The sequence below is a fragment of the Nyctereutes procyonoides genome, unplaced genomic scaffold (genome assembly GCF_905146905.1).
Source record: "Nyctereutes procyonoides isolate TBG_1078 unplaced genomic scaffold, NYPRO_anot_genome, whole genome shotgun sequence".
Classification (NCBI taxonomy): Eukaryota; Metazoa; Chordata; class Mammalia; order Carnivora; family Canidae; genus Nyctereutes; species Nyctereutes procyonoides.
Genome location: NW_026575134.1, coordinates 12,040,127 through 12,064,795, shown reverse-complemented (window position 1 = coordinate 12,064,795; position 24,669 = coordinate 12,040,127). Strand labels below are relative to the sequence as shown.

At 45.9% G+C, this 24,669-nt stretch overlaps 1 protein-coding gene across 5 annotated transcripts in view; it reads right to left on the bottom strand.

Moving 5' to 3' along the window:
• The window catches only part of NRCAM (neuronal cell adhesion molecule), a 276,389-nt gene that overhangs the window by 215,623 nt on the left and 36,097 nt on the right, over nucleotides 1-24,669 (bottom strand). The gene's annotated exons all lie outside the window — the stretch shown is intronic.

The following is a 24,669-nucleotide window of genomic DNA, read 5'->3' as shown; positions in this document are numbered from 1 at the left end:
CCTGGGATCGAGTCCCACATGGGGCTCCCCACATGGAGCCTGCTTCTCCCTCTGCCTATGTCTCTGCTTCTCTGTGTGTCCATGAATAAATAAATTTAATTTAATTAATAGTATTCAAAGTTTAAAGCCCTATTGAATAGTGCCCCAATTTTCAAGAAGAGGAGCCCGAGGCTCTGAGAAGTACGGGCACACAGGCAAAGTCCAAGCAAAAGAACACCCCTGGGATGGAATCAAGTCTCGGGGAGGAGATGAAGTCGGGTCCTGAGCGGGGGCTGGACACAAGTTTCTCTCAGGCTGGGCCAGACAGACAGGCAGACAGGAGCCACGCCCTTGACTAGGGACAAGTGCCATCGGCTCTCTGGGCACCCTTTACAGAATAATAAGGATAAAAAAGAATCCTAGTAGCTAAGTTACAGCACTTCATGTGAGCTAGACTTTGTGCTAAGAAGCGCTTCCATCCTCACAAAATTCTCAGACCTGACTACTAGTATTATAATAGTTTGCTTATAATTTATAAATGAGGAAATTGGAGCCAAGTGAGCTTACAAGTCTTGTCTCCAGAAAGGGGGAACCAGAATTTTAACAGAGCTCATTTCTCTCCTACCCATGTATTTCCTTTATTTTTTTATTTTTTTTAATTTTTTAAAATTTTTTATTTATGATAGGCACACAGTGAGAGAGAGAGGCAGACATAGGCAGAGGGAGAAGCAGGCTCCATACACCGGGAGCCCGACATGGGATTTGATCCTGGCTCCCCAGGATCGCGCCCTGGGCCAAAGGCAGGCACCAAACTGCTGTGCCACCCAGGGATCCCTACCCATGTATTTCCCAGCGGGAATATAGTTAACAGAAAGCTGGAGGCAAGGCTACTCCGCTCTGTGTCTGCTTCGTCTTTTTTTTTTTGTCACCGCACACTGTCACATTGGAAAGTGGAACCAGAGGCATCCTGGAGTCCTCCTGCTGCTTTCAGATTTTCTGATTAAATACTAATTTCTGTTCTTTGAGAGAGGATTAACATTTTATGGAATGATTTTTATTCTCCCTTCACAACACACACAACCACACCATACACATACCACATACACGCACACACAACCACACCTAGCAGGCCACACGTACTACCACACCACAGACACACAAGCACAGCCACCATGCCACACACACCACAAACATACACCACACACATACCACACCACAAACACACACCTATACTACATATATGCCACACATATACACACACCACACACAATCACACAACCACCATGCCACACAGAGTACCACACCATCCATTCCACACACATACGTCACACATACACAAATACCCCACAGACATACTACATATATACATGCCACAGTACACACATACACACCTACACTACATATACACCACACATACACAATCACACCACACACATACACATGCACTTCCACATATAACACACACACCACACACATACAAACACACATACCGCACATATACACAACACACACTTTACCATACATGCACACGCACACACACACACACACACACACACACACACACTTGCAAATTAATAGAGTGTGAATGGTGAGATTTTAGAGACTTCTGCTTGGGCAGAGATCTGAAGAGTCACCACTGGAACCTGCCCTGACTCAGGCCACCAAGAATATGAGTTTAAAAGCGTAGCTGAGGTATCTGGTACACAACTCAGCACTCATTGGGAAAAAAATTACTGAACGTCCCTACGCTCTTCTTCAGTCATCTCTGAGAAGTAACCCTGCCGTAGTTTGCTGCTCCGTTACATTTACATTATGCAAATTATCTCCTTCTTTAAATGGCATTGTTATTAACTCTAATCGAATCCAATTTACAAATATTCCACACATGAAATATATTTTCCTTAAGAGGCTAAGGCAAAACACTACTGCTTTTGACACCTGAGGCAAATCCTAATTATACGGCAGCAGGATTATCTTCATGGCTCGCACCAGTAATAATGCAAAGAGATGGCTTTCATTAGACCCTTCTGGGAAGAAATAAAAGAGTGGTAATAAAGATAAAAACACACAATTTGGGGAACTAGAGGGCGCCTCGAAGGTCACGGTATCCAACCACCTATCTGCCTATGGCTTTTTCCATTTCAAGGGACTCTGCATGAGGTTGAACCTCTCTTCCTGAAGCTTCCACTCATTGGTCCCAATTCTGGCCTCTGGAGACTTATCCAGACTCACATTCTAATGTAAACTTCCCAGCCACAGCCCGCTGTTGTGAAAAGCAGGAGTAAGCTGTGCTTGGAACAGAGTGGCCAGTGACAGGACCAGGGGTGAGTATCTGATGCTGGGGTGTCCCACAGAAGCTGGTGGATGATCCATGAGATAGCTTTGTGCCAGGGTCCTGCCCCAGAAGAGAGATGATAATCAGCCAAGTCAAACCAGCCATCTCCGGGATTTGGAGAGGACATCGGGGGTCAGAGGAGAACCTCCTGAGTACGCAGAGGTAAGCAGATAGGCTGAAAGGGAGATGATGAGAGAGAAGACGCATCCCTGACGTTTCCTGGCCCGACCCTGATAATGTCCCACTTCCCAGACTCAGACAAGGAAGCTGCATGGAAGTCCCTCATCCTTAGGGTGCCCTGCACCTCCATTCTCTACAGCTCCAAATGCACAGCCCATATGGACTCAGATTATAGCCCCTCATTTACCAGCCGTTCTTAGAGCTTTGTGTCAGATTGACAGTGAAGATCTCCCTTATCTTTCTATAGCTATTGCTGTTAGGGCCAAGTAAAGGCTTTATTTTCATCCCATTAATATTTCACCTTTTTTAAATGGAGTTCATGATTCCAACTTGCCAAAAGTTCTCGACTTTTCACTCTGCCCTTTCAAAATAGCTGTTATGCCTTTCACCTTCGTGCCATCGACAAATTAGACAAGCATGCCACCTAGAATGATGTTCATGCCATGACCGAAAAAAAAAAAAAAGACTCTTAAATAAGGCACTATTTCACAGAGCAAAGAGTGGTATTCAAAATAGCAAAAAACCAAACTGCTGATGAATAAAACTGAATTTATCTTCGTGGCAAGGTCATTACTTAAAAATTAATAATTACCAATTCTCCAACTTGACGGCGAACCCCCCTGAAGATATAAATAGCTGCATAAACTGACATGACCCAGCAATTCATCTGCAGGATAAAGGTTGTAACATTTACTTGGTAGAAACGGCAAAACCCAGAATTAGATTTTAGCATCATTAGAGAAAATTAGGTCATCGTTGAGATAATTGGCAACGTGAACTTTGTAGTTGGAATAATTACCTGTGCAGCAGACCAAGAAGTTATGTTGGAGAAACATATTGCAAAAACAGAGCCGAGTTAGCGTCATCCTTCCCGGAGGCAATCATGGAAATGAGCAGAATCTGTCATTTTAGGTCATCTGGTTTGCCCATGCCAAAGTGAAATTGTTCCCCAAAGATCTCAACTGCTTTGTCTAATTTAGCTTTCGGTAAGCCTCACGGGATCTCTCTTTAGAGTAAAGAGCCCCACACTGAAGAGCTTTTTAAGTTCTTGTGTCTGCTTTTCTTGGTTTTTCGGTCTGCACCACTGCTGTCAGACTATGAAGCAGCTGTTTCTAGTGGTGGCCAGGGTGCCTGCCTGGAGCAACCCAACCCATCCCCACTGCTCCAACTGGATACCTCTGGTCCTCCCAGGACTGACTGGAAATCTTGAGACAGAGGGCCCGATGGGCCCATCTACCAAAAAAAGCATGAGTGTGCGTGTAGATTTCCCGCCATCTCTGTTGAACACGCAGAGGCCTTCTTGGCTTACTTCTTTGTTTCTCAGCTGTGTCGAGCCATTACACTGTTCATTCAACAGTTGTTCTTTGATCCACTGAGGTCAAGAGTAACTCGGCCCTGGAAGCCCCAAGAAACACAGAGACAACTAAATCTCAGCAGCTTCTGCTCAAAGACAGAGATGAGAGCTAATAATACCGTCTTGTGTTGTACGGAGCTTTGTGATTTATTTTGCACAGAAGTAATCTAACTTGACGCTGAAAAATAAGTGCTTTTCTTGCCATTTTATAGATCAAAACCAAGCTCCAGTAAGGTTAGGTAAGTTATCAGTAATTCACTGCAGCTAGTAAGCGGCAAAGCCAGGACTCCAAAGGTGAGCTTTGGGATTCCCCACCAAACAATGCACACGTTGTTCATGCAGATAGGGTGACTACAGAACAACATATATTGAAAGCACACTGGATACTTTTGGCATTTATCTGATCCTTATATTTGATAACAACTTTACGAGGTGGGAGGTTTTATCATCCCATCCTATAGGAGAGAAAAACGAGAACAAGGCACAGAAAGAAAAGTAATGGCCCAGCGCTGCATGGCTAGTAGGTGGCCAAGAGTGACAAACACCATGAGAGCAGTGCCACCCGGAAGAACTGTGGTGGAAATCACTGGATCTGTTGCTAGGAAGGACGCTAAGAAAGTTTGGGAACGTTTTCTAGCATTTCCAGAACAGTGAGACTTTTCTTCTCTTGCAAATCCTGTGAGAAGACACTGGCATCGGGGACTAGAAAAAAATATGGCAGTTCCAAGAAAAGAAGGCAACGTGGCGCTTGCCTCTCCCTCCACCATGGCTATGGGCGTGTGAGTCACTTGATGGCACAGAGCTGCCAACACATGAATACCATCTGCTGCTTTAAAGCTTGCAATGTATATTTTCTAATATTTCAAATTCTTTGCACAGATCAAGCTGGTAAGCAAAGCAGAGAGAAGAGACCCTTGGCATTCATGGCCTCACGCTTGTGGTTGGTGATTTCACAGTCACTGCCCGGGAGGCTCACAAAGCGTGACACAGCAGTGTGCCAGGACAACCAACTGGAAACACGCAACCTCGCTGGCTGCTGGGTGCTCACACCTGAATGCAGTTTCCTTGTTCTGAAGCTGATTTCAGGTCTGATAGGAGGGGGCCAGGAAGAGAGGAGGTGTGCTCCAGCATTCAGTGAGTGACTCCCCGGCCCAGAGGAGGGGCTAAGAGGTTCCTACACAAAGCTTCTGTTAATCCTACAATAATTCCACAAAGCAGTCATTATTATACTGGTTTTCTGCACGGTCATATTGAGGCACAACATGCATCCCAAAGTCAGAGAGCTTGTCCATGTCAGAGGTGGGATTTGAATGGGGTCTCCCTGACTCGGTGCTATGGCATCTCTTATATTTCTGTTGATGTCACTGGGCAAGCAAATAAACAAAAGCTCTGAGAGGAGGGGGAAGATCCTGAGACCCTTCTCACAAGAGCTGGGAAGACCCCGTAACTTCAGTTAATGTTGGAAAGCCAGTTGAACTTAGACCTGACTTGTGTATAGTCTCTGACTTACAACGATGGTTCAACTTACGACTTTTTGACTTCACAATGGTATGAAAGCAATATGCACCCAATAGAAACTGAACTTCAAATTTCGAATTTGGATCTTTTCCTGGATGCTATGTCCGGGACGATCCTCCCCCGATGCTGGGCAGCGAGCCGCAGCTCTGTCAACCACGTGGGCCCCAAGGTCAACTAGCCATACACTTGTAGCCATTCTGCACCCACGTGACCACTCTGCCATTTTCAGTATAATATTCAATAAATTACATGAGCTACTCAACACTTGATTACTAGGTCGGCTGCGGGTTCGATGATTGTGCCTAACTGCCAGCTGATGTAAGCATTCGGAGCACAGGCAAACTAGGCCAGAGGCTAGACTGCGATGTTTGGTAGACATCTCAACCTCTTTCTCTGTGTCTCTCAAGAATAAATAAATAAAATTTTTTAAAGATTTATTTTTATTTACTTATGATAGACATAGAGAGAGAGAGAGAGAGAGAGAGAGAGAGAGAGAGAGGCAGAGACACAGGCGGAGGGAGAAGCAGGCACCATGCCGGGAGCCCGACGCAGGACTCGATCCCGGGACTCCAGGATCACGCCCTGGGCCAAAGGCAGGTGCAAAACCGCTGGGCCACCCAGGGATCCCCAATAAATAAAATCGAAAGAAAGAAAGAAGAAAAAAAGAAAAAAGAAAAGAAAAGAAAAAGCAAGCAAGCAAACCACAGGACACTTAGCGGAAACAAGTCCCATGGGAAGAGCCAAGCACCCTACAAACCTTTCCATAGTCTTGAATTGAGAGATGCCCTGAAGTCTTAGAAACCTCCCTCTTGGGCCTGCTGGGAATGCAGAGGGAGAGGGAGAAATGTGTCAAAGGCAGGAAGAGTCCGGCCTAGCAGCCAGAAGCAGGGGCCTGACACTAAGGTTGTGAAGTGCCGATAAAGCACAGTGGGGCCCCGAGGTGGGGAGAAGGCACCTGGGGGGGGATCGGTGGTAGGTGCTGCCCCCCACTTCCCCCCGGAGCCGCTGGCAGTGAAAGGAAGGGGCGAAGCTGAGCTGTAACGCTGTGGGGGCAGCAGAGATGGGGGCGGTTTAGGCCGGGGCAGGTGAGCACAGAGCACAGTCCTAGGACACGAAGACCTGGGAACCAGGAGAGGCCAAGCAGGGCGATGCACAAGGGGCGAAGGGGGTGGAGCTGCAGGTGGCAGGTGGGGAGCACAGGGCTGGGGCAGGGACACAGAGGCCGACTCAGGGGGCCCCCACAGTATCTCAGCCGCTTCACCTTAACGGGCGGGGCTGCTGGTCCCACTGAGGCCTTGCCCCACCTTGGATGGGACAGTCCCCAGAAATGAGCTTCCAAGAACCACGTAACAGCCCCGACGCAGAAACCTGCAGATTTGCGGCCCACGCTGGCCTCTCGCTAAAGCACAGCTGGAGTCTGGCAAAATGAAATGAAATGCCAACACCCTTCACCAGCCAACGCGAGTGCCTCGCCGCCTCCAACTTGCCTGTAATAGAATACACAAATGTGCTTCGACGACCCCAAACAGCAACGGAGCCCCTTGCGACTTGCGGGGCTTTACGTACTGTGCGGAGCTGCACCGTTATTCATCAAGAAGCACTTCGTGAGCGCCCACCGGTAACCCACGAGCTGGGAGCTGCAATGCTAACGACCTTGTCCTTCCTTCTGACTGGATGGTTTTAGACAGGCTTCGATTTACCTGGGGAAACTTCTGCAGCGGATGTTTAGTGGCATTGGTTTTTTCTGATTAAAAAAAAAAGTGTTTTCATTTTTCAAAATAGGAGAAGTGCAGGAAAAGTAAAAGAAAAAAAAAATTTAAAAAAAAAGAAAAAAAAATTAAGACAGTGCTCTCTTCCACCACCGGAAATAAAAATTGTCAACGTTGGGGCCCTTACGTGTTCTGAGTGTTTTCTTTCTGTATGTGCGTTGACTGTGCATGCACATATTTCAAAACAGAAGTGATGTGATAAATTATGCACTGATTTAGTAACCTGCTCTGTTCATCTAACAACACAAAATGAACATTTCCCCAAGTCATTAAATATCCTATAAAATCAATTTTGGTGTCTGGGTAATACTCTAGCATATAAATAAATCATATTCATTTAACCAATTTCCTACTATTGGCCATTAGTGCTATTCCAGTTGGCTTTTTTACACATTATCTGAAGATACGCTATTTTACTAGCACTGGCTGAAAAACAACCAGTAAAGGTTTTGTTTTTTTTTTTTTTAAGATTGTGTTTACTTATTTATTTTAGGGAGAAAAAGAGAGAGACCATGCATGCATGAGTGAGTGAGGGGCAGACGGAGAGGAAGAGAATCCCAAGCAGACTCCAAGATGACAGCTGAGCCTGATGCAGGGCTCGATGTCATGACCCTCAGATATGACCTGAGCAGAAATCAAGAGCCAGATCCTGAACAGACGGAGCCACCCAGGCCCCCACAACCAGTAAAGTTCTCACACAGGGGGGATACATGCAACATTATTTAATTACAAAGTTCCACTTCCTTCCTTGGGATTTGTGATCCCACTTCAGGCTGGTTGGCTGTGCAGAGCAGCTCCAGCACAGGTTTGCCACCAGGTTCCCAGTGGGTCCTTCACAGCCCTGCCCCCACCCCTTGCTGTACCTCTGTAGCTTGGCAATGAGTAGCCTCCTCCACCACATTAGCCCAGATTCCTGTGAAAAGCTTGAATTTTCCAATGAACATATCAGAGCAGAACCCATGGATAAATGGTCCCCAACCCCAGCTAATATGTGGACACAGACCTTCCTGGGCAGAAAGAGAGTCTGAGGGAAACACTGGTAGCCTGACATAAAAGGCAATAATGTTTCTCATTGTCTTAATGGGTCATATTATGTCTCAAAAGAGACAATGGGCCAGACTGGAAAATTGTAACTATTTTCATTACTGTTGTTGTTATTAAATATTAGATGAGAAGACAGTACAAGGGATGCGCTTTAAGCAGTTCATGATTTTGAGCCTCTACTGTGCTCCAGCCCTGCTGGCACTCAGAAATCCACAGTGTGGCCATTGCCTTGATTATGGTGACTGCTGGGCAGGGGAATACGTAAGTCAAAACTCCTCAGACTGTCCATTTTAAACATGTGCAGTTTGTTGTATGTTAATTACACATCAATAAAATTGTTTAAAAAAAATTAAGACCTCCTCCCAAGTGCCCCAAACCCACACCTGAGGTTCAGAGTTAATTGGTCTTAAGTGAGTCTCGTAATGTGAAGTCGAGAACCGTTGATTTAACATATATTGGGGATGAAGAGTGAGTGCACTTAGCCTGATGAGCGCGGAGTACTGTGTAGAATTGTTGAATCGTTATATTGTACACCTGAAACTAATGGAACACTGCAGGTCATACACTTCAATAAAAAAGGGGAAAAAAAGAGATCCAACTGATACCTTAAAACTGCACAAGAATTGATAAATTGATCCAATTCATATGAAATTGGTAAGGACCTTTCTTGAAGTGATTTTGTCATATTCAAGTGCAAACAATAACAAACTTGCTTTTTAGAAAAGTGCTACCTGGCAAAGAAACTCAGAGGCTTGCTTTAACAATTTGCAAGAATTCCTTAACCGGGGATCCCTGGGTGGCGCAGCGGTTTGGCGCCTGCCTTTGGCCCAGGGCGCGATCCTGGAGACCCGGGATCGAGTCCCACGTCGGGCTCCCGGTGCATGGAGCCTGCTTCTCCCTCTGCCTGTGTCTCTGCCTCTCTCTCTCTGTGACTATCATAAATAAATAAAAATTTGAAAAAAAAAAAAAAGAATTCCTTAACCGAACCTTAAAGAGCCTATTGTGTGCCAGGTACTATTCTAGGCAGAGCATCAATCCTGTGTACACGTGAAACTGGTAACGTTTAATGAGCCCAACACCCTCTTAAGTGCATTTAAACTAAATTAAATTCACAAAGTAGTTTAAACATCTATTTATCTAAGGAAAACTAAACACAGGGAGTGGGAAAATGAACCTGCTGTGGCCCTGTAGCGCAACCATGGATTCTCCACGAGAGAGATGCAAATCCAGGAGGTTTTGCTCTATTTGCCAAGCCGTTGAGCTACCCGCAGGCTTTTAGCAAGAATGTGGGAAAAGCTGTCCCAGAAAACTGGAAGCTTCCTGCCAGAGGGCACCATCATCCCCTCCCGACATCTGAGGCTCGATGCCAGTGCGCTGCCCATAGATACCAAGACAGCTTCACGTCCAGAACAAAACAGCCAAGCCCTTTCATTAGGGAAAATTAATATTCAATATTCACTCACATATGTCTTTACTCTGTTATTAATAAGAAACTTTGAACATAATTAGTATTGGCTTTGAGTGCAGTTAAGAACTGCGCCCAGCTGGAAAGGAGCCACGGAGCGGAGTCTCACCCCCTCCGAGGCTCAACACTCAAAGGGATTAGAAGAAAAAGAAATGGAACCATCCAGAAAGAAATGGTCTCCGGGAGTTAACTGGGATGACGGTGGGTGGCAGAAGGGGACAAAGCTGTGGCGATCAGGGGCATGGCCCTCCTCACGTGCTTGTCACCTCCGGCCTCCTTAATGCAGCACAAAATGGAATGAGGTCACCGAAGCCCCTGGCTCAGGGGATGCCGAGGAGCCGCTCGTGGTGAGGCCGGATGGGAGCACCTGGCCAGGTGAAAATGCAGAAGAGCCTCGGACCGCCCTGGAGGGACCTGACCCCTCTCATCCGAGAAGCGGGAGTGAACACCAGGCAGGAATTCAAGAGCACAGCTGGGATTTCCAGGCCGCTGACCACTATCACCACTTCAGCTAAAATGAAGCAATATTAAAAATGTTTTTTCCTCCGGGTGACCCGGGTGAAATGTTACATCCCTGGCAGGAAAAAAGTAAGATCAACTTCCAACTCACTCTCAATAATCAGCCTCTCATAGCTCCCTCCTACTAACAGCTGTGACACCTACACACTCATACTAAAACTGGGGCTTCCCCCCCAAATAACCTGGGGCTCCCCTCAACACTTCCCTCCCAAATTTCCCCCATCTGTCTGATACCCACTGTTGGCCTCTTCAGAATCCAATGCCTGGGTCGCTCTTCAATTCCGTTTCATCCCTGACACCATCTGTCTGGTCACCCCAGTCTCCAGGCATCATGCCTGAGGACCCGATCACCCCATCTTCATCCCAGTGCCCAGCCAGGGGTCCAGGAACACAGTGTTTTCTGGAGGGGGCACAGTGCCTTAGCCCGTAGTCCCCAAGACATACACACATTGTTCTAGGTGCTCCCTTATGAGATGCCTGTGATGGTGAGAACTTCAACTTTAACAGTTTCCCCAAGCAAAACCAATCCTCGCCGATCCCAGAAACTGTGGATACTTGCCAGATAAAATAATATGTGTAGATTTCAAGATTCTACGCTATCCATATCATAATTCCTAGTTCTAGCCACCAAACTCAAAACCAAAAAAAAAAAAGTTATATTCCATTACATCGTTCTTTTAAAAAAAATTATATATATATATTTGGTTGATTGAGTTCCCACTAAACCAAGCCAGGTATGTGTCCCACCTTTGGCTTATTTCTGCCACTGCCCTGGGTTGGTTCTTAAATCATTACAAAAAGGGATCCCTGGGTGGCGCAGTGGTTTGGTGCCTGCCTTTGGCCCAGGGCGCGATCCTGGAGACCCGGGATCGAATCCCACGTCGGGCTCCCGGTGCATGGAGCCTGCTTCTCCCTCTGCCTGTGTCTCTGCCTCTCTCTCTCTCTCTGTATGACTATCGTAAATAAAAATAAATAAAATAAAAAAAAAGAGACTGCCACTGAAAGCCCTCAGTGGCATCTCTCACAAAAAAAAATCATTACAAAAAGCAGAATGCTTTAAAACAACAACAACAACAACAAACATTAAAAAATATAGGCAGACTCACAAGAACCTGCTCATCACATAGATTTCTAACTCAGGAAAACTCCCAAATCTGTAGTCCTAGCCTACATTCTAGTCCACCTGCTACAGCCAAGTAGACCCTACATTTCAAGTTAACAAACTTAAAGTATAGATACAAAAATACAAGCCCATGGGAACACACTAAACAGTCCATGATCAAATCTTGGTGTGTGTTCTTGTAATATGATCATGTCACTACAACCCTATGCCCCCAACTTTCTTAGGAAGAAAAGCCCTATTAGAGTGACTTCAACCTAAGCTGATTCTCATCAGATGGACCTTTATTTTTTTTTAAGATTTTTTATTTATTTGAGACAGAGAGAGAGAGAGAGAGAGAGAGAGAGAGAGAGAGAAAAACAGGCAGAGGGAGAAGCAGGCTCCATGCAGGGAGCCCGACGTGGGACTCGATCCCGGGTCTCCAGGATCACACCCTGGGCCAAAGGTGACCCTAAACTGCTGGGCCACCAGGGCTGCCCCAGGCAGAGCTTTAAAACATTACAAGCCAATTCACATGAAGGCTGGCAGATAATTTTCTTGGAGAAGAGATGAAGGTGAAACATGAGAGTATGCTCTTTAAAAATCTGATGTGGGTTTCCAGGAGTACGGTGGTTGGCAGCCGCCCTGCACAGGCAACTCCCTCGGGTACTTGCAGAGACGAGCTGATGCTTGGGCCCCGTTCCCAGGGACTTAAGTGGCCCAGGGTGGGGACTGGGCCTTGATCAATTTTTAAAGCTCATTCTAATGTGTATTAGAGGCAAACCTCCCCCGCTCCACCCCGAGGTGGAGTGTACTTCAATCGAGTACTAAGAACTCTGTAATAAGCAGAGCTGCCCAGGGAAAGAACAAGTCACCCCAGGAGTGGGGGGAGGTGAGTCCGGTCATAGCAAGTGTGGAAGGAGGGGCTACATGTTTGAGCCCCTATAGGGGACAGGGCAGGAAGGGGTCCTCACATCTTTGAAACTGATTTTTTCTTTCTTTTTAAGACTTTTCAAAGATTGTATTTATTTATTCATGAGAGACACGGAGAGAGAGAGGGGCAGAGACACAGGCAGGGAGCCTGACATGGGACTCAATCCCGGGACCCTGGGGTCACGCCCTGAGCCGAAGGCAGACGCTCAACCGCTAGAGCCACCCAGGCACCCCGAAACTTCTTCCACATACTCATTCCACCTAGGGTCAGTATGTAAGTTAGAACAAGAAAAGAAAAAGGTCTGATGTGCAATGTTCTACTTGCAACAAAACAGTTTTCCTAAAACCTTTCATCTTGCCCACATAAAACTTGTTAATGTTTTGCGCAATAAAATCAAAATGTTATTGTGTTTTCAGTATTAATCTACTTTCAAAAAATCTCTCCTTGTACAATGAGTTACATTATAATATTCTGACTTTTTAATACTCTTATGTCTTTCTACCACTTCCACCTATAAAGGCCTTTTAAAATCAGTTGGTATTTGTCTTTCTTCAGTTCATAAAAAAAGAATTCCTCGTCCTAAATGTTCTGTGAAATGTCATTGGTACAGAACTCCCTATGGCTTCCTTCCCAATTATCCTACTGTTTTCTTCTTCCTTATTCTTAAGCATTGACATAACATTTCCTCTGACCCTTTCTGGGAGATGAACTTTGGTTCTTATTTAAAGAATGATGCCTTAAAAAAATAAATTAAATAAATAAAATAAAAATAAAATAAAAAAATAAAGGATGATGCCTTTTGCAGGGTTTTTGTCCCCAAAATTAGGCAATGGAATACATGCAGAAGCAAATAGAATAAATGTTCCAGGGGGATCCCTGGGTGGCTCAGCGGTTTAGCGCCAGCCTTTGGCCCAGGGCGCGATCCTGGAGTCCCAGGATCGAGTTCCGCGTCGGGCTCCCAGCATGGAGCCTGCTTCTCCCTCTGCCTCTCTCTCTCTCTCTCTCTCTCTCTCTCTCTCTCTCTCTCTTTCTCTCTCTATCATGAATAAATAAATAAATAAATCTTAAAAAAAGAAAAGAATAAATGTCCCAATCCTTAGGTTGGGATTTTTATTTTATCTTATTTTTTTGTCTTGCTCTGTATTGTTTCTTATATCACTGGGCTAATACTATGTATGCTCTTTTACAACTTGCATTTTTAATATGTCTTGAGATCCTTCCGTACCAGAAAGTACAGAAAGTCCATTTCTTTTAACAGACATAGAAAATCATCTGCCTGACACACCCGTTATCCATTCTACCGCTGACAGATACTTCATTTCAACTCGCTTTAACTACTAGAAGCAAAATTGCAATGAAAAACTTACAAATACATTATGTATATATATATATATATACATATATATTATGTATATATAAATTCCCCCCAAATGAAATTTCTAGGTCAATAATTTGCATTTCAAATTTTAATAAAAATATCAAACTGACTTCCAAGAGGGCTGTGATTATTTAAACACTTACAAGAATGTATAAGAAAATTGGTTTTCCACTTCTTTGCCAACACTAGATACCATCGACTTTAATTTTTTTACTCTCAAAGGCAAAAGGCGCCTTTAGGTTTTGCCAGAATTTGGTTTATGAGCCAAAGTATAAATAGCGATTTTCTGGATTGTTATTGCATTTATTTAAAAAATGATGAAGCTACTATCATAGCAGATGTCTACAATCTACCCTGAAACCTATCATTCTGCTTAGATTCTAAGATTCTGACCTTTACAGCTAACTCTCTCCTCTACGATTCCTCAAAATTGCAGCCCTTAAAAGGCAACTCAAAACTCGCCTCCTGCTCAAAGCCTTCTTTGATTAATTCCCTTGATGTCACACTTTTTTTTTATCCCTCCTCTACTCTGATCCCTCAACACTTATTTAGTTTGTGTTAACTTTTAAATCCCCCTTTGCCCATCAATAACACGAGTAAGGTAGAAACATGCAAGGCCAAGAGAAATGAAGAAAGATTTTTAAACATTTATGATATTTAGTTATTGAGCTAATATCTATTTATTAGGTGCATATTAGACCCACTTTATGTGCTTTGCCACATTTGTCTGCCTGTCCCCACACTGTTCTCCGGCTGCTTGCTCTGCCCTCTTGTCTGCTAACTCAGCCTGATGTCTCAGTCTCCCTGGGGGTGATGGTCCTGGCTCAGTCTCTGTCATGATGAGTGTGGCGAGAGCTGCAGCGCTTGGGCATCTGGTCCACCTTCACTGGTACCGTGGACACCCTGGCTCCCCCACCACTTCGGGACTCTCACGGAGCACTGTGCCGTGGGGCAGAGGATCGGGCTGCCGGCCCCCCACCCCGGGCTGACCACAGGGGCTGGGTACTGCAACCTAGAAGCAGGGACTTAAAGCCCAATGGGGTAACCTTGGCCAATGAGAGACAGGAGAGACAAGAAGGAGCCAAAAGACCAATTCTGGGACTCCTGGGGGGGGGGGGCTCAGTGGTTGAACATCTGCCTTCAGCCCAGGACGTGATCCTGGGGTCCCGGGATCGAGTCCCAAGTTGGGCTCCCTGCATGGAGCCTGGTTCTCCCTCTGCCTGTGTCTCTGCCCCTCTCTCTGTGACTCTCATGAATAAACAAATAAAATCTTAAAAAAAAAAAAAAAAAGACCAATTCCTTGCCTTTCCTCCCTGTGACAGACTATGGGGAGGGGCACAGGTTCCAATGACCCGTCTGCAAGACACGTGTGTCACACAGCTGGCCTAGCTGTGTTTGCATGAGCAGCTCTGAGCAGCGTGGTGGCTCACGACCGTGGATCCATCCTGCTTCCCCTTCTCCCGCGCCCTGCTCTTCTGGAATGGCAGCTCCTCATAAAACCTGCCCAGCTCTGCCTCCGAGTCTGTTTGCTAGAGAGCTCCAGCCAAGACACACCTGCCACCTACAGACACACTGCCCTCTCCTTGCCATCAGCCCAGGAAGGGGGTACAAGAGACAGACAGAAGGAACCAGTTCTGTCCCCGGCATCCTTACGACCCAGGCGGGGACGCGAGGCACTGACACCTGTCGCCGTAAACAGGGAAAAAGACACGATGTGGGTTGGGAAAAACCGGAGTGAATGGAATCAAGGGACAAATCGCGCAGTGGTTTAGAAGATGAGGACTCCTTCACTGGACTCTCTGCAGAGGGCAGGCGATAACCACAAGGGGTCCTGATTTATTTATTCATGAGGGACACAGAGAGAGACAGAGAGGCAGAGACACAGGCAGAGGGAGGAGCAGGCTCCATGTGGGGAGTACGATGTGGGACTCGATCCCAGGACCCTGGGGTCACACCCTGAGCCGAAGGCAGACGCTCAACTGCTGAGCCACCCAGGCGCCCCGAAACTTCTACATACTCGTTCCACCTAGGGTCAGTATGGAAGTTAGAATAAGAAAAGAAAAAGGTCTCACGTGCAATGTCCTACTTGCAACAAAACAGTTTTCCTAAACCTCAAACCTTGCCCACATAAAACTTGTTAATCTGCGCAATAAAATCAAAATGCTGTGTTTTCAGTATTAATCTGCTGATTAAAAATCGCTCCCTGCACAATGAGTTACATTATTATATTCTGACTTTTTAATACTCCCATCGTAGGAAGGGGGCGATGCAGGCGATGCGCGGGGCGGCGCGGCCAGGACGGCGAGGACTGGGCAGCAGCAGGACAAGCCCCGGTTCGGGGGTGAGGGACGCCTCCGGGTCGGCCTGGTCCCCTAGAAGCGGCGAAGCGTGCATCCAGGCCGGCAGCTGAGGGAAGTCCGTGCGTGGCCTCCCCGCTCCCCACCTCACGCCTGAGTCATCGGCGAGGTAAACTGAGTCTCGCTGCCTCTCCTGCGGCTCTCCCAGCTGGCGGAGAGGGTGCCCGCACTGGACCGGCTGCGGGGCGGGAGGGAGGGCGAGTCCAGAGGCGGGGAGCCCGGCCCGGGGCTGCTGCCCATCCACGGCGCCTCCCCCACCAGCTCGGCCCTAACCAGCCAGCGCTTCCTTCTGCACCTGGTTCTGTGCTGTGTTTCTAAACTGGTGCAAACTGGTGTGTGTGTGGGGGGGGAACTGGTGCAAACCGGGGGGGGGCAGGGAACTGGTGCAAACTGGGGGCAGCAAGGAACAACTGATGCAACTGATGCAAACTGGGGGGCAGGGAACTGGTGCAACTGGTGCAAACTGGGGGGGGGCAAGGAACAACTGGTGCAACTGGTGCAAACTGGGGGAGGTAGGGAACAACTGGTGCAACTGATGCAAACTGGGGGGCAGGGAACAACTGGTGCAACTGGTGCAAACTGGGGGGGCAAGGAACAACTGGTGCAACTGGCAACTGGTGCAAACTGGGGGAGGCAGGGAACAACTGGTGCAAAACTGGTGGGGGGGAGGGGCAGGGAACGGCACGATTATTTATTTAACGGCCCCCCAGATGACTTAGGCCTTTGGAGCAGGATGCGATGGGAGATGTGATAAGAGAGACACTGAACACTTCATAACGATGTGGTGGCCCCACATCCTACTCTCTGCCCCCCGAAAGGAAATGAGTGGGCTCCACGGCTTCCTTGTGGTTTCTCCCATGGGTTCTTGTTGGCCGCCAGGGATCCTACAGCGCCCTTCTCTGGCTATGCTTCTGCCCTGCAGTCTCTTCTTCCTCCAGGAGACCCCACAAGCCCTTCGGAAATGTGCCCCCGGTTTCCTGCACCCCAAACAAGTGACCGACTCTTCCCTGGCAGCTCATGGGAGCCCATCCCGGCCACACCAGCGCCCCCAAGACACTGCTCTCCGGATCCAGCAAGGGTCACCACCGGAGAGGTAAATGACAATATTTGCTCTAAATAAAACGGCCAATGCCATCCTAGAAGTAAGAGACACCGAGAAGACAACACGTTCCTGTGAGAGTAGCACGGTGTCTGTTTGAATCGTACCCTACAGATGTTTGGAGACACTCAGGCAAAAGTGACACGGTTGACAACACTAGATGGAACTGCCTCTGGGGGACAACAGGAAAGGTTAACCCTCGGGCAGGTGGCGAAGAGGCCTGCTTTGTCATCATTTCTCTGATCAGAGAGATGTTTCTATGGCAGCAGGTCCCACGTTCTGGCCACAAGGCAATCGCGGAGGGATCTTTTTCCTTTCGTTTTATACCCAACTGTCTATGTCTCTGGGAAAGAAAATTAATTAATAATAATAATAATAATAAAGCTTTTCTTAACCAGAGACAGTAACACCCCGAGGAAAACCTTGGGCTTTTGTAACGTGCTTTTCAAAATTTGAATTTCACGTCCACGTAGTGGATTGAAGGCCTGGGACCTCCTCCAACACGACAGTCATGGAACCAGGAAAAGGGGAAGGGAACTTGCATGCCCCGGCAGGCACCGCACAGCACTCCAGACACCGCCACTTGTGACTAAGGGAGGTCCCCATGGGTCTCACTGTCCAACAGCACCTGCTTTTAGGAACTGTTGGGAAAGGTGGTGCTTTCGGACAGTCGCCTCCCATTTCAGCTCCACGCTGTTCACCCCTCTGCTCAATCGAGTAACAACACTACAAACACGCATCCTCCAAGGAAGTCTCCTAGTTTGGGGACACCCAATTTCAGGCATTGCTATGGTTTCTACTGGCCATTTATTTCAGTTTCCCATCTTCCCTTAAGAGTGACTGACCAAGGGGCACCTGGGTGGCTCAGCTGCATACGCGTCTGACTCTTGGTTTCAGCTCAGGTCATGATCTCAGGGTCATGAGATCGAGCCCCACACTGGGCTCCAGGCTGATCACGGAGCCTGCTTAAGATTCCCTGTTTCCTTCTCCCTTTGCATCCCCCTGCTCCTCAACTTGTGCGCTCTCTCTTTCTCAAACAAAACAAAAGAGGAACTGACTGAATGCCTCCCAATTTCTTTGCCACACAACGTGCTTCTCACAATTTGATCAAACAACACTGGTGCTTCTAGGGATCCTTTAACATAACAGCCAACAGTAGCCTATTATAATTGCTCCGGAGAAAAGAATTTTCTGGCAAGTGCAGTAAACATTCTAGCAATGCAGTTAATTGGGAGTTCACGTCACAATCGCTTACAGAACTTTTTTTTTTTCCTTTTTACTCAGACACACAGACCTCAACCTCAAGATCTCTGGGCACCTCCTTTTCTTGTCTATTTTTGTTGTTGTTGTTTTCTTTACTTCCTTTACAGCTTGCAGAGGTGTACTTCAGTATGCACCTGATTAAACACCTGGTGACAGCTACTCATTGTTCATCTTTCTGGTATTATGGCAGCCCTGGAGCCAGACCCACTTTCCCACCATGTGTACACCAAGTGAGCGGCAGTTCTCAGTATCTCGCACCGGACTGCAACCACGCCAGGGCCCAAAGCTACTCTCATTCACACAGGGCCAGTGGGCTTCACACTGATATCAGCAAAGAAACAAAAGCATGGCCCTCTGGAAGCCACATCCACAGAAACTACACCAGGGACACACAACAAGAAACAACCTCCAAGTGATTGGAGAGGTGGGCCCTCACCTCCTTGGCAGCCGTGGCGCCCACAGATCTGCAATGCACTTCTTTGGTCTTCCCCAAAGTTCAAGGCCAGTGAAAGAGGACTTGCTGGCTTATGTTTCTGAGCTAGAGATTTTCTCACCATACAAAAGATCTCTGGGTTTCCGTGAAGCACACACTCCCAAAGCGTATTTCGAGAAGAAAGATAAGCGAACTCACAGAACACCTGTAGATGAGCTTCTCCTGGGACACCAAAGGCTGGTGCGATTTTAGGATGAGGGCAGATCTGCATCTCGCACGTACCTAGTGTGTGTGCAAACACTCACTAAACACCTAAGCACTTCGTACACTACCAGCCTCATTTTCAAGCTACGATCAAGGCCAATATTTATTTAATTTGATTGATTGAAAACATTTAATATAATCATAACCTTTGTATATAACCACGTAGGTTTTTTTCTTATTTTCCAGTATGAACATTTATTTGGCCATCCGTAGAGCGGCCTGGGATGGTGACACAGATCCTTTCCAGCAACTCGGTAGCAAACGAACATCTTAAAAATCCTGCTCTGAATTTTGAAAATTACTTTGAGAGTTTTGCAGACGTGATCTTTCCCCACCCATAACCTCTAAAAATATCTCCCGGCCCTTCTGATAATGAGAGGCACTAATAGGATAGATGGATGCTTAATTAGTTCCAACAAAAAAACTGCAGTGTGTCTATCCTGGTTAGTGCTTATCATACGGATTTTTCTTTTATCCTTCTCTCTGATTCATTGGTTCATTTTTTTTTTTTAAGTAAAAGAACTGCTGTCATCCCATAACTGTTCTTACAAGATAACGTTAGTCATTGTGTTCTCACAATATGCTTCTCATCTGGCAGTTAATTTCCCCAGGGAGTGCTGGGATGTTTTATTTTCAGATAATCTCCAATTAGCTTCTTTTCTCTATAATCCTGCTCAGCCCACATTCACAATTTTCTCCTGTACATCTTCCTCCTCTTAACATACTTCAAGGAAGACATGTGATTTACACTGTTTATAACTCTACCTCACCTATTTGCTCGCTCATCTACGTCAAGAGATACTAGATTTTAATGCCCAAGATCCGAATCAAATAAAACATCAGGTCTATCAAATGCTGCTCCTCCCAGCTAAGCTCACGCTGCATTCAATCCTTCTTTTTACGAATTTGAAAGGATATTCCTGAGATCTATATTAAATATGATCCTTGGGACGCCTGGGTGGCTCAGTGGTTGGCGTCTACCTTTGGCTCAAGTTGTGATCCCGGGGTTCCGGGATCAAGTCCCACGTCGGGCTCCCTGCATGGAGCCTGCTTCTCCCTCTGCCTATGTCTCAGCCTCTCTCTCTTGCTCTGTCTCTCATGAATAAATAAATAAAATCTTAAAAAAATAATAAGATAAAAAAATAAGACATGCCAAGGACAGAGAAGTGAGAGCTCACCAGGTGCTCCCACTTCAAAGACAACTCTTCCTCCCAAGAAAGTTACATGTACCCACTGCTGTGTCAACACTGAAAATGTCCCAGGATAACACAAAAAATTTTTATGTCCAAACTAGAGATACAATTTAAAACAGGGCAGGTAAAAACAAAACAAAACAAAAAAACAACAACAAAAAGCCAGGGCAGGCAGATAATGGTTTAGCTTTGTGCTAGTGGATTGTTGTTGGATCCTTTCTTGAGAATGGGTTGTGATCCTGGGGGATCCTGGGGGGTGTGTCCAGTGGTATCAAGTCCCCCCAGTGGCCCCACAGAGGAAGAGAGAAGAGCGAAAGAAAGGGAAGTTGGGGCCTGTGAACGAACTTCATTTTCCATTTTTATGTATCACGGATCATTTTCCAGTTATTCAGTAACAAATGAGGTACTGACATATTTATACCATGCTGCCATTTCATATATATCATATATATTTAAATTTGCAGGCACTTGCATCTACAAAGGTATGTCCTTTTATAACATCTGTGCAAGACTGAGGAATCAGGGGCGGGGTGGGGGGGAACAGAGTGGCCTGATATGTATTGATCTTATCTTTCTTTGGCTTTAGTCAATATTTACTCTCTCCATCAATCATTGAAAATACCTCTTTCAGTAGATACTGCTGCAGAGATTGTGCTTCCTGAACACACACAAAATAAATCTTTGCAGACACTTCATGACTGGTGAGCCTCTCCTGTACACATTCTCACTTCCTTATGCATTTCTATATTCCCCCATAGTGAGCAAGCCTTTGCTAAAAGAAGAAATAATCTGTGTGTTTCAAATGAATTCAAACCTCTCAGCAATACATGGCTTGTCTTTCTCTTTTTTAAAAAAGATTTTCTTTATTCATGAGAGACACAGACAGAGAGGCAGATACATAGGTAGAGGGAGAAGCAGGCTCCCTGTGGGGAGCCCGATGTGAGACTCGATCCTGAGACCCCGGGATCACGACCTGAGCCAAAGGCAGACGTTCAGCCACTGAGCCACCCAGGTGTCCCAGCTTGTCTCTTTTTAAAGTATAAAAATATACAAATAAATCCACCTTTCTTGGGGCCACATATTTGAAGGAAATCCTGAAGTCTCACACTGGAGGAGTTTCATAGATAGATAGATAGATGAGAACAATTCTCCAATTCACAAAATGCTTCCTACCTCCAATAGTACCCACATCCAACTACTTGTTTGGCACTTATCCTGTGTGAATTTATATTGTGATTTGACTTTTTAAGGTATCCGGGGTCCCTCTCCCCAACGAGTCCACTGATCTCTTTTCTTTAGTCTCCTGGATAACCTGCAAGTCTCCATACTCTTGGCCTTATATCCTTTCCACTACATGACACTGCCGTACAGCTCTCTAAGAAACGGGGTAGGGGGCAGCATTTGAGGAGAACAGAATGGGAATAAACTATTCATGGTAAATACCTCCTTAATTTACTAAGAGCATTTTGGTAAAAGAAAAGCACCTGTTAATAAAGGGTTAATGCAAACCACAACTGTTTGAAAGGGAAGCTCTAACTCCATTCCCCCAACACTCGCTAAAATAGCACATACAGGAAAGCATCCCTACACAGACAGTGAAGAAGGATTCATTACAGTAGGGGCACCTGGGTGGCTCAGTTGGTTAAGCAACTGCCTTCGGGTCAGGTCAAGATCTCAGTCCTGGGATTGCGTCCCACAACCATCCCACAGCCATCGGGCTCCCTGCTCAGCAGGGAACCTGCTTCTCTCTCTCTCCCTCTGCCTCTCCCCTCCACTCATGCATGCTCACTCTCAAGTAAATAAAATATTTTTTAAAAGCTATTCATGACAATAGTGCTATGAATTCAACGTCATGGTAGGTGCTAGGAAAACAAGACTGTGTGTGTGTGTGTGTGTGTGTATTAAACAACATAAAAGAATCATAATCTTGTGTTAGATGGAGTAGAGTGCAACATTATGAGAGAAATTAGTGTGAGTTAATACCTAGCTCTGGTTCAAGTAACAAACCCATCCTTGACATGTCAAACTAAGGTCTTATGCCATTTATTAATGTTCATGTGTCTCAGGATCATATATTCAAATATTTGAATGTATTCCATATTACACCACTGCAATTATATTTATAATACACAAATGGTAACTTTTAAAGGGCTTGAAAATAAACATAGTAAACGTTTAATCGAGTTTCCAAATGTGAGCAAGTATTTATCCATCAATAGCAAAACATGTTAATTCTTTCTGGTGAGTTGTTTGCATCATGGTAACAGCACTGAAAAGCAAGGAAATACGTAAAAACAACAATTTCACCATTATCCACCATAATCCTTCATGATTCTGCATAATGACTCTAGAAAGGAAGTACACACTTATGCAATTTCCTAGAAAAACTAAATCTTCTTAATTTCAATTCAATTGAATTAACGTAGAGTGTATTCTTAGTTTCACAGTAGAGTTTTGTGATTCATCAGTTGTGTATAACAGCCAGGGCTCAAAACTAAATCTCTCTCAATGAAAAATGTAATTAAAGCCTATAGACACCAGATTTCTGAAGATGAACTGAGAAAGATTACGAACGCAGTTTGTAAATGGAAAATCATTATCATGAAGGCATTAGAATCATCATTATCATTTCAGGTATATAGTTGCTTGAAAAAACACAGAACACAAAGTCAATATACCCTAACCCAATTCTGTTGTGTTGTGGGTTTTTTAGAAATTTTTAAAAATATTTTATTTATTTATTCATGAGAGACACAGGCCGAGGGAGAAGCAGGCTCCCTCTGGGGAGCCCCATGTGGGATTCGATCCCAGGACCCCGGGATCACTACCTGAGCCAAAGGCAGACGCTCAACCACTGAGCTGCCCAGGTGGCCCTAGGGTGTATTTTTAAATAAGGGTTAGGTTTCATTCCAGATTGGGGACTGAAGCTATTCAGTCCCCAACTCGAGGAAAATCAATGGGGCAGGAACCACTGATAGAATAAATCATTTTGCTCTTCAGTCAGCTTGCTTTCTGATCAACCTGCACAGCTTATTTTTAGAACTCCATGGTGTTAGCTACTGCTGGGACCTCAAGAGTTTTCAAAGCCTTCTGACCTGCCCCGTGGAGATTAATGACACACATAATCAATCACATTCTTCCTAACAGGAGGAGGAAGATCTGTCAGATGGCAGCCAACCTCCATAGAAAACGAGGTCTGTGTGTGGCATGCCACACAGAGTGGACCAGCAATAAGGACGGGGGGGGGGGGCACCTGGGTGGCTCAGTGGTTAAATGTCTCCCTTCGGCTCAGGGCGTGATCCTGGGGTCCTGGGATCAAATCCTGCTTCTCCCTCTGCCTATGTCTCTACCTCTCTCTGTCTCTCGTGAATAAATAAATACAATCAAAAAAAAAAAAAGAAGAAGAACAGGTGTATGGGAAGTGGGGATTCCAACCTTCTCGGCAGCAACATGACATTTCATAGATAAAGCCTTCTCCAGGGGACACACTTCACGAGTTCTTAGGTCAGAAAAATGTTGTTTCTATGCCTGCAGGTTCAGAGAATGTCTCTCCTTTCTCCTAAGCCCCTCTTTTCTGAGCTGCCATAGCAACCACACAGCCTTCAAACTCTATGCTTGATCCTAAAATAAGTGCTTCAAATAGACTATATCTCAACTTAATGTTCTAAGCTCAAAACCCTACGGTACTGTGGCTAACACTGATTCAGTGCTACAGGCCAGGCTCTGCAGGAAGCACTTCTCATGCATTATTTCATTTCATAAACAGCTTTGAGAAGTGATATTATCATTACACCCAGGTTTACATATTAAAAAACCAAGGTTGAGGGAAACTAAGTCATTCACTTCAGATCATCCGACCAGGAAGTGGCTGAGCCTGGGTTCTAGGTCACACGTGCGTGCCTCTGCCCAAGCTCTTTTGTGTTTGTGAAATATTTCAAGCCCACTGAGACGCAGGGTGTATAATACACATTACCCAGCTTTAACACGAACACACACAAATTGAAAGATACAGAGAGTCCTTGACATAAAATTACATTTTGAGCTAGAATGGAGTTTCTCTATCCAAAAGAAAAGAGCAAAGGGGAGGGGAGAAGAGAAGCGAATCCACAGCCCCATAAATAAAGTCCTATTATGCAAAGGGCCAATCATTGAGAAGGTGCTTATCGAAAGTCCATTGAACATCTAGCATTTTCTTATTCAAACATGCAGTGAGATCAGGACGATCGCCTGAGTATAAACATGACTCTCAAAGGGGAGAGGACCTCAGCCACATTCTGCAGTGAAACAGCTACGGTTTCCATCTGCCCCGCCTCACCCACTTCCCTGGCTTCGGTGGGGGTCATCCCAGCCCCCTCGTGCCCCACCCCCTGGGCTTAGCCTCCCGCAGCCAAGAGAAGCTGCCAGTGGAGAGGCTGAGTGATGGGGACACGGGGGCGGCATCCTTCCTCCTGCCCAGGAAATCACAATGGCATATGAAACAGGAGAC